The following is an 11,320-nucleotide window of genomic DNA, read 5'->3' on the forward strand; positions in this document are numbered from 1 at the left end:
ATGGGTATTGCCAGCAATCTGGTGGCATACAGAGTGGTGGTCTCCAGAGTTTACAGAGGGTAAGTGAAGGCAATGTTTCTGCACATCTGGACAAGGGTGAAGAGTGGTAACATTTAGCAAGTCTAGGGTGGTTTAGGTGATGTAGGATGTGTAGGTGAGGTGTAGGAAGCTCCTGTTTGCTATGCCTCACCTAAAACTAACTTAACCCCTGCCAGCTCAATGTGGTGCTCTGTTCCCCTTTGATGGTGGCTAGGGCACTCAGAGGGTTGAGCCTGCTACAGCAGCAGAGGCTCACGCATTTTGAGATCCAGAGGTCCCAGATTCAATCCCTGCTGCCAACAACCCATCCAGAGGCCTGGTGTTACACCAAGTTTTGCCTTCACAAAGAGAGGTGGTAGACTTTATCCTACAGTTCTCATGGGCTCTGTTCCCAAAGTGTTCCATAGCATCTGTGAGGGGAGAGTTTATGTGTACGTGTGTTATTGGTATGTTGGGGCATTGCTAAAAGAGAGCAGAGTTAAGGTTGCATTGTGTGGTGGTGTATACCTTAACTTCATATTTCCTGTTTTTCAGAGGTTTAAGTTTAGCCACTTTCCACATTCTGGAAGGGTACAAGGCCCCACTGGACAACCATAACTTTTTGTGAACAAAGCTTGAGTTGTACTTAATTTCCTTGTTGTTTTTTTTTAAATAATTTCTCAGCACCCTCATTTACCACAGCCCTATTCTCCTCTCCACTATCTCTGGCTCCTTAGCAATGATTACCCCACCCATAGAATGCACTGGCTGCTTGTTCATTCTTCACTGCCCCTGCATCATCTCATGTCTCTCTGCCTGTCCTGCAGAGTCCGGTTCTCCCCTCTCCCTATGAAGAGGCAGGTGACAGCATGGGACCTGAAGGTTGAGAACCTTGGGAGAGGAGGAAGGAACAGTGCAGGGACTAGCATGAAATCAGAGGGGACGTTTTTGGTGGGGAGATCAGAAAAGGGGGCATGGTTGTGAGGAGTTTTGGGGGGCAGAAAGCCACCCCAACATCACCCACTGCAAAGCTCTGACCTCTTCCCAATTTTTACCTGCATTGTTCCAACAGCCCGGCCCCCATATTCCTCTTCCTCATGACTCCAACTCCCACAGTCCCTCCAACTGCTCAGATTTCCCCCAGCACTGCTCCAGTTCCTCCCACATTCCCTCCATCTTCCCCATTTCTGTGACCAACCCACATAACCCACTGTTCTAACCTCTCCACTGCACACACACCTGCTGCTCTGAGCCCACACCACACACACCAGATCTGCCCTCCTCCTTGCCACTCCAATACCCTAGTAGTAAGCTTGGAGGGTCCATGGAGAAGAGGGAAGCTGGTGAGACTGTGAGGACTGCATGTACCAGATAGAGATAAGAAGGGACAGGAGAATGGAGAGGCAGAGTCCCTCCCTGCCCCAAATCTGGTCCTACTGTATGGGAAAGAGGCTCTGCACATCCACCTGCAATACAGCAGGCTCAGAGAGGTGTAAAGTGGCCCATTCATCTCAAGGAGATGTTCTCAGATGAATGAGAACACCCCATGGAGAGGTATACAATACCTGACACAATAAGAGGTATGAACTGCTCCATTCATCACAGTGGGTGTTCTCCTCCCCTCTCCATACAGCAAATAGTATCCTAGCGAGCACATGATGGGGCAGAGAGGGGATACAGACCCCCAGGGGATCAGGGCCTCCTGGCTCAGACATAGGAAGGCAGGGCAAGAGGCTCAATCTCTCCCCCTAGATAAGCAAAGAGATGCTAGCTGAGATGGGGGGCGGGATCAGGAGGTGCTAAGACTCCCCAGATTCCAGCTCATATGGATGGCAGGGAGAAAGTCTCAGATACCCATACGAGCAGGACCCTCAGATCCCAGTTCATACAGAGGGGAAGAAAAGGGACTCAAACTCCCCCAAATTCTTTTATTTCTGGTATGAAATATAAAATTTTTCCAATGTTTTTGTGATGAGGCTCCAAAATTTTTCACTTTGTTTATGTTACCTTTGTAAAGCTGGCCAAGTACAAGATGGATAGCATTCTAGGAGCTTTCTATATTTTGGAGCATCATGAGTGCATCTGCTATGGATGTTAGTCTGCTAACAGGGGAGACAGTTTCCATCAGCGGGAAACTGGACTCGGATTATGCTTGGAAGGAGTCCTGTCTCGCCCATTCTCTGTGATACTGAAAACTATCTCCTATTGATTCCCTGTACATGCTCCCTACCTGACTCCTCTTCCTGATTTGATCAAACACAGGACAGATAGGGAGTTGGATCCAACCTCAGATGAGGAGGTAGATGGCGTCATACAGTGTAATCAGGGAAGCTGGTTGAGCAAAAGTAGTTTGCGTTGATGAGTTGATGGAAAATTAGGAGGATGTTTAATTTACACACTGAGTTGCACTTTAGCTGCAGCCCAGCAACTTACTGCACTTCCACATACAGATTTGCCAATATATAGTTGTACCCAGTTCCTGACCTGAAACAACCTCTTGAACTCTGCGGGAGCAGAGATTTCCTTCCAAATGAGACAAATTATGTGGTGATTCTATGACAATGGCAAGCATCTATTAAGGACCAGGATGAAACTGATAAATGTATTTACGTATCCTAACCCCATACAAACCCCAGTAGATGCAGGAGGTCTATGTGGTAAAGTGGAAGGTCCTTGGCACATGTATCACTGACTAAATTGAACATTTTTTGAGAGCTCCTTATTAACATTTTCGCAGCATGCCCCTACCTATTCTTAAAAAAGCCAGATCTCACCATATTGAAATCATGCCAGTTATTCAATTGCTCATCTTCTTGTGACATCTTAGCCATGTGTCTTCTAAAATCACCACACCAATTCAGTATTTATTTGATGTAAAATATCAACAGCCAATTGAAAGAATTGTCTACTCTGACACTTCATATTTAGGAGCTGTGTTCAGACTGCTTGCCAGTAATGAATGAATTTTACCAGCCCTTCATGCTCTTAACCATAAATAACCCTCAGAAGCCTAATTTAGAGACATACATCTCACTTGCTTAATATAAACATTGTTTCCTAGATTATTCCTTTCTCCATAAACAGCCTACACTACAGAGCACTTAGACATCATTCCTAACTAACTAATACAGATGTACTTTAAATTATTTTTGTACCCGTGGTATTGCCAGAAGTCATTCATTGTCTGCAGACTTGAATTCATTCTAGAATACAGTTGGATGCTTCAAAAAGTTATAGGAGATGCAGGCATAAAATTAGATAAAGTATAGGGCTGTCAAGCAATTAACAAATTAATCACGAGATTAAAAAATTATTGCAATTAATCGCACTGTTAATATTAGAAAACCATTTATTTAAATATTTTTGGATGTTTTCTACATTTTCAAATATATTGATTTAAATTACAACACAGAATACAAAGTGTATAGTGCTCACTTTATATTTATTTTTATTACAAATATTTGCACTGTAAAAAAAGAAATAGTATTTTTCAATTCACCTAATACAAGTACTGTAGTACAATCTTTTTATCATGAAAGTTGAACTTACAAATGTAGAATTATGTACCAAAAAATGCATTCAAAAACAAAATAATGTAAAACTTCAGAGTTAACAAGTCCACTCAGTCCTACTTCTTGTTTAGCCAATGGCTCAGGCAAACAGGTTTTTTTATATGTGCAGGAGATAATGCTGCCTGCTTCTTGTTTATAATGTCACCTGAAAGTGAGAGCAGGTGTTTGCATGGCACTGTTGTAGCCGGTGTTGCAACATATTTATGTGCCAGATGCGCTAAAGATTCAAATGTCCCTTCATGCTTCAACCATCATTCCAGAGAACATGCCGCCATGCTGATGACGGGTTGTGATTGATAAAGATCTGAGGAAGTAGTGCGGTCTCATCATCTGAGTCAGATGCCACCTGCAGAAGGTTAATTTTCTTTTTTGGTTGTTCAGGTTCTGTACTTTCTGCATCAGAGTGTTGCTCTTATAAGATTTTTGAAAGCATGCTCCACACCTTGTTCCTCTCATATTTTGGAAGGCACTTCAGATTCTTAAACACTGGGCCGAGTCCTGCAGCTAGCTATCTTTAGAAATCGCACATTGGTACCTTATTTGTGTTTTGTCAAATCTGCAGTGAAAGTGTTCTTAAAATGAACAACATGTGTTGGGTCATCTTCCAAGTCTGCTATAATATGAACTATATGGCAGAATGCAGGTAAAACAGAACAAGAGACATACAATTCTCCCCCCAAGGAGTTCAGTCACTAAATAATTAATGCATTTAATTAATTTTTTAACGAGCATCATCAGCATTGAAGCATGTCCTCTGGATTGGTGGGCTTTGTTTGGCATATCTGGCATGTAAATACCTTGTTTAGCATATCTGGCATGTAAATACCTTGCAATGCCAACTACAAAAGTACCATGTGAATGCTCGTTCTCACTTTCAGGTGATGCGTGCAGTATTCTCTCCTGTAAATGTAAACAAACTTGTTTCTCTTAGCAACTGGCTGAACAAAAAATAGGACTGAGTGGATTTGTAGGCTCTAAAATTTTACATTGTTTTGTTTCTGACTTCAGTTATGTAAACAAAAATCTACATTTATAACTTGCACTTTCACGATAAAGAGATTGCTCTACAGTACTTGTATGAGATGAATTGAAAAATATTATTTTTTGTTTATATTTTTTACAGTGCAAATATTTTTAATCAGAAATAAACACATAAAGTTAGCACTGTACACTTTGTAACCTATGTTGTAATAGAAATCAATGTATTTGAAAATGTAGAAAACCATCCAAAATCTTTAATACATTTCAACTGGTATTCTATTTTTTTTTTTAATCATGATCAATTTTTTGAGTTAATTGCATGACTTAACTGCGATTCATCAACAGCCTTAATAAATTACAATAATCCACTGGAAGGAATGTGTGAAATATAAGGATTGACAGTTGTCTAGCTGAATGGTCATTAATAAAGCAAGGACATGAAAGTTCATATGGCAAAACATTTCAATTTCTCAAACAAAATCAAACTAAATCCTTACCATTTTAAATTATTTTAATTGATACTGTATATTGAAAATATATTGCAAGTACAATCTAGCAGTTTGTATTTGTGAATACTCATAACCCATACTCATAACAAATACTCATAACACCCCATCTGATTCCTCCTCCTCTTCATCTCTCCTCTCCCTTCCTATTTTTCTCCCTTCTCTCTCTCTTCCCCTTCTGCCCTCTCAGTGACACTGGCAGTAAATCATTCTTTCAGCAGCTCATTGGCAGTTGGCAGGGATAGTGACATCACTGGGTGTCTCAAGGGTCAGGGCTGAAATTCTGCCATAAAAAATGTCTCCCACCTTCCTCCTCTTGTTCCTTCTTCTCCTTGTCTCACCTATTTCACTCCTCTGCTGCTGCCTTATGAGCAGCTCAGTGGTGAGTGATAAGATTGTGACATCAGAGTTAGGCCATTACTTCTCTCTTCTACTTTCTTTCTTCTCCTCAGTATATTTGCATAATAAAACCCTTACAGAAGACACCTAGAGTTGTGTCTGTTTACACCAGAGCAGAATTTGTCCCCAAAAGAGTAGTTAGTTGCTTTCCTATTACCCTGTAATCTTGCTAATTTAGGTCCCTGGCATGCAAACACATAAGTAACCGGCTTGAGCCAGGGAAGCTAATGATCCAACCAGCAGACCAAATTCAGTGATCAATCCTGGTCACGTGCCTCCTGAGGCATGTTGCGCACATACTAAAAAGAAGATTGAGCCCCCTCATCATCCTTGCCCAGACACAAGCACCAAACACAATCTTACCCTAAGTCAAAAAACACACACACATAAATCAAGGGTACTGCATCACAAAATGTACTGTGATCACTGCATTTTTGTGATATTTCATAATGTTCAGTTAAACCTACTGTGGAATATTTTGAAAAATTAATACAGTCTAAACAACATGAGTCCTCATCACAAAGCTCTTCAACTAAATCCTTGCTATTTTTTTGTGTAAATTAAAAAGCATCTGTAGATTAATGAGATCCAGCTTAATAAAATACAACTCTACCCCACTAGGCATAATCTAGTTTTGTTTTTGTCTCCACTCAATCCTTCATCACGTTTTTCTTTTCCTCAAAATGTGAACACATAAAACTGGTCTGTCACAAAAGATAAGACTTGATCCTCCACCCTTATACAGCAGTTCATGCTGTAATAACTCCATTGACTTCATTGGAGTTACACTAGTATAAAACCAGTATAACAGGGTCAAGAACAAGGCCCATGTTGACATGACTTTGGACACTACCATATCTAAGACTATCTTTTAAGTTGCACTCTGCTTCACCAGTAGCCAATATGTCATATGGTGTAGGGATTGGTGCACTGTATCAACAATTTTCTATGTTATCTGAGGTCTTGCTGTAGAAAATTCATTACAATGGTTATAGATAAGTTAGAATACATCCATATAAGAAAGTTTAACTCATTCATCTATCAGGCTGCCCCTGGAGTACCTATTCAAGAAACATGACTTAGTAAGGATCAGGGGACTGAGCCCTTAAGTAAGTAGGAACCATCAGAAACCACAGAAAAATTTCCACTGGAATAAGAGCAAAACAATGTTTTTAAATGGCTGAATAATTTTATGTTTTCAACACATGTAAGTTTTAGGATCAGATTGTGCCAGGCCATTTCTCTGTTCTACAGGAAGAGAGAGAGCAAAAAATTAAAAAAAAATATATAACCCATTTCCCCTCCCGCCACCACATTCTCCAGAGGACTAAGCGCCACCGTACCCATTTCAGACATGATTCCCAGAGCTCTTGTTGGGATAATGAGCCTTCACACACTTTCAACATTCACTTATAAATATATGCCACAACTGAATCCTTAACATTTATGCAAATAGGCCCAAACCAACTCCTATTGAAATCAAAGGGAATCTTCCCACTAACTTCAATGGAACAAAATCAGCTTCGGAGTATGGCATAAACCCATTTATTTAATTAGGCAATTACCTCAAGACTTAATCATAGATTCAATTATGTTTCTTTGCCACATAATTGCAGAGTTTTGAATCTTTTTTATATTTTGTTTGACACTGATCAGCTGCTTTTTGCACATGTGCTTGGGACAAATGTGCAGGATGTATTAAGCATATCAGACTACTGAAGTGGGGTGACACCAGTGCTGAGATCAGTAAGACAGGTAAATATTTAGATCCAGAATGTGTGGCAGACTCACATACTATGAAAGATATCCTAATATCGCTATATGAGCTAAAACGTTAAACAACAAGTCACAGCACTAAGCCTAACACAGCACTCCCAGGCACACAATCTGAACTGACAATGGTTGCTCATGACCAAGGCTACAGTTAACAAGATTTTAAAGTATCTGAAGTCCACAATATATGAATCACTCTAAGGCAAAAACAGGGTTTTCTAAGATGAATTTATTTGGGATATCATTCTGAATAAACAGGGCGTGATTCTACTTTCATGCCAATTTTATGTCAGTATAATGCCTTTGACTTCAATTCCAATGAAGTTAATTCTCATTTACACTGGTGTATGTTAGAAGAAAATTAGACTAAACAGTGTGCACAGCCAGTGATATATATAATATTTCCTCTTGTAATAGGAGAAAGTAAAATTCAGAAAGCATAGAGAGGTTAAATATTAGGAGCCATAAACCCAGCTATTATAATTTATTATGCTATGTTAATTTCAATGAAACTACAACAGCTGAGTATCTGGTCACAGATATCCTGAGTTATTATTGAATTGTTATTGTTGCGCAGATTCTGGAGCTGATCCTGCATCCATCCATCTACATGGAGCCTAAGGGGTAATAGCAAAGTTTCCTACATCGCAACATTTGTGAAAAGAGGTACTGCTAGTGAGGAAATGTTAATCAGCAACCTATAGAAAATTCCAGGGGACACACATACAGCTCACCCACCTCTACTCACCCCAAATTTGTGACATGATACAATAGTGGGAAAGGAGGCATGATATAGCTGAAAGGAAGTGTGATGATGGGCAAGTCTCCTTCTGCCAGACCCTACTTTAAAATGTAGGGCCAAATTGCACTTTGTTAAATTGATACACTTGAACTTAATTAATCCACTGATTTCAATGGATTTACTCTAAATGTACAGTGGTATAAATGAGAGCAGAGTTTAACCTCAGCTAAAGTGCACAGAGAATTTACATTAGTATAACTGAGAACAGAATTTAGTCCCAAGAGAGGTACACTGTGGACATTTTGTTAAAGAGTTACAACTGAATACCTGCCAGTGTAACTGGAGATATTCATCTGAGGCAGCTGGTGATAAACAGGATGGGACGTAGGGTATTCACTTGACTGAATATGTATCTTTTCCTTCCATACTCATGCATCTATGCTCTCCCTCATCATTTTTAATCAGTGTAGGATCCTGTCCTATGTTTTACTATTTATCAATATATTTAAAAAATAATTTTGAATCTTTCCCAAACAAAAGAGTGAATTCTGAAACTGGAGGACTGCACTGGAAACACATACATCATGCAGGCACACACAAAATACTGACCAACAGCATGAGACATACTTGCTGAATAAGTGCTAACATTAGAAACATTTCCAAAAAGGCATTTACTCTTATAGGGATGATCTTGTGAAGAAATTCCCAGTAGTTACCAAAATCTTTCCTCATCCTGAGTCCACACTTGAAAGACAAGGTGAGAAAACTGGAAGGCAATACATAATTTTGTATGGTTTACTATGGTGCAATAACCCTTAGTCCCACAGCATTATCTTTTTAGGACAGGTGTGTATTGTAGAGCAACTGTTCAGTTTGTTTGTTTAGTTGGTTGTTTTTAAAAAATCTCTTAAGTCCCTTACCTAAAATAGGTAGCACTTTTAAGATACTTTTTTGCTTGTAATGCAAACTGTTGCCACAAATATTTGAGCAGCGTTCTCTGGAGCCTCAGTCTTCACCTCAGGATTCTCTGGTATGGGTGCAGACTTACTTAAGAAATTCAGTTAAATGCATTGTTTTTAATAATAATAGGCCAGCATCAGCTTCCCACCCCCTCCTCCCCAAGGGCTGACCCCGCTCCATTCAGTCCAATGGCAAGCCTCCAGGGGGAGCTGGCTCGGGCCCTCAGTCCTTGCCCAGATGAAAGTTCCCTAGACTTCAGAGGAAGTTTTGCCTGAGTAAGGGCTGAGGGGCCAAGGCCGTGCAGGAAGGGGTAGCGCCTCGGGCAGGAAAGAGGAGGGAGGAAACACCCCCACACACACACACACACACCCCGCTGACACTCACGGGCACTGCGGTTGGGGCTCGGGGGCAATGGCAAGCTGCCCGCGCTCCGCTCCTCCTCCCGGCACTTTAGCACCGCGGACAGCTCCCGCCGCTCCTCCTGCTTCTCGCCGCCTGCCACCCAGGCGCCCGGGGCAAGCGCGGGGCCGGCGGGCGCTGCGGGCGGCGCCCATTTGTTCCGGCCGCGGCTCTTGGCGCCCCGAAGTTTGCCGCGGCCGTGGACGCTCCTGCTCGCCTCCTGCGCGGCTCCCGGCTCCGAGCTGAGCTGCACCACCGTGTTCCGGGACCTGCTGAGAGCGGAGGTGACCGAGCCCATGGCGGCGCGCTGGCCGAGGCTGGGAGAGAACTTGGCCAGGTGCGGACACCTCGCCCTGCCCGGCTCCTCCGCGCCGCTGGGCCAGGCAGGCGCTTCCTCTCCCCCGCCCCGCTGCTTTCCGAGCCACCGAGGGGCGAACGCCGCTTCCCAGCTCGCTGCCCCCAGCTGCGGCTCCCGCGCTGCTCCCCCGCCGGGCAGCAGCAGGGCTCGTCCTCCTGCAACGCAGCCTCGCTCGCCTCCCGGAGCAGCGCCCTGGCTCTGCACAGCAGAAGTTTGTCCCTGTCCCGGAGAGCCGGCGGGGGATCGCTCTCGCTTGTCTCTTTCGAGGGCGGGGTGGCTCAGTAACAGCCCCACCCCCGGGCTGTAATCGCTGGTAACAGAGGCCAATCCGCTGCACACGCGCCCTCCTTGTTGGGGCACTTTGTGAGCCCTAGTCGTCCTCTCCCTCCTCCGCACCCCAGCTGCAGCGGGCTGGCGCTTGGGAAGCAGGGCGAAGAGTTTGCATTTTGTTCTCTGACTGTGAGCGCGCCTCTGCCGCCCGCCCGCCTGCGCTCCTAGTCCCAGGGGAGCTGCTGTGCCTGGAGGAGCTGTGGTGGCCCCAGCTGGCTTTTGCCTCCTCTCCTCCCTCCTCCCCCACGACAGTGGCGCCCGAGCTGCTGCAAGGCGCCTGCTGAGGGTGGAGTCAGACTGGAGGTGGCTGCGGCTCCCCCCACCCCCGCCTCTCGTTCTCCCCTTTATAAGAGTGGAGAGGCTCATGGACTTGCTCCCTCCTGGGCTGGGAAGTGGAAGAAGCCAGCCAACAAACGCTGGACATCTTCTAAACACCCACTCAACCCTTCTGCAGCCCAGCCCAACCCCTTTCTGCATTTGGGGCTGAACAGGCAGTTAATTCAGAATTTGAGACTATAGGATCCCTTTGAGAATACAGAATCCACCCTTGATCCATTTCAGGCCAGGAGCAGTCTAATATGCCAGTGAGGAATGGGCAGTGTAATAAAAGAGTAGGAGTAAAAAAATAATAGCTAGGCCTGGGATGGCTTTGAAAGATGTGATCATACTGCTGGTAAGACACCAGGAGTAAAGGAACATTTTTGCAATTTGTTGCTGCCTTTGTCTTTGGATGTTACATTTATTGTAAAAACAGGCAACGAAAGAGAGAAAAAAATAGCTTCTGTGACTTCTGTCATGATTATAAGCAAAGAGGAAAAATAACCCAGCAATTAGGAATGTCTAAGGTTACCATAGTAATGTGGACACACACTTTCCATATTTTGTATTATTTCTCCTGTTTCTTTACAAACACTTGCTGTGCGAGAACTAGTATTAACATTAAATCAATAACAATACAATTACATCAACAAAAAGGAATCCCAGCTGTTCATTGCAGCCCATCATCCCGTGTAGACTCTCTTCCCCTTTCGATTCATATAAAGAACGCATCCTCTCGTAAAGAGCCTTATTTCCTTCTCCTAGCTCACAGTTCTGAGAGCAGCAGGCTCATTTCTCTCTTCTATTATTATGCTGTTATGGTTGAGAGCAAGGCTTCCAAGACAACTCAGTACTGACGTATGCAGCTGTCAATGGGAATTTCCTTTGCTAGGGAAGTACCCTATATCTGGACAAACACAGTGCTTTAGTGAATAAAAAGCTAAAGGACAGGATTAGACCAACA

The 11,320-nt window shown here is 43.3% G+C and overlaps 1 protein-coding gene across 1 annotated transcript in view; it reads right to left on the bottom strand.

Moving 5' to 3' along the window:
* PDE1C (phosphodiesterase 1C) overlaps positions 1-9,414 on the bottom strand; it is a 556,559-nt gene extending 547,145 nt beyond the window's left edge. Inside the window, exon 1 of the mRNA XM_050937959.1 lies at positions 9,336-9,414. The gene's annotated coding sequence lies outside the window, so the exon portion shown is untranslated. The remainder of the gene's footprint in view (positions 1-9,335) is intronic.
* Between the last annotated feature and the right edge of the window lie 1,906 nt (positions 9,415-11,320).

This window comes from Gopherus flavomarginatus, chromosome 2 (assembly GCF_025201925.1).
Source record: "Gopherus flavomarginatus isolate rGopFla2 chromosome 2, rGopFla2.mat.asm, whole genome shotgun sequence".
In the NCBI taxonomy this organism is placed as follows: domain Eukaryota; kingdom Metazoa; phylum Chordata; order Testudines; family Testudinidae; genus Gopherus; species Gopherus flavomarginatus.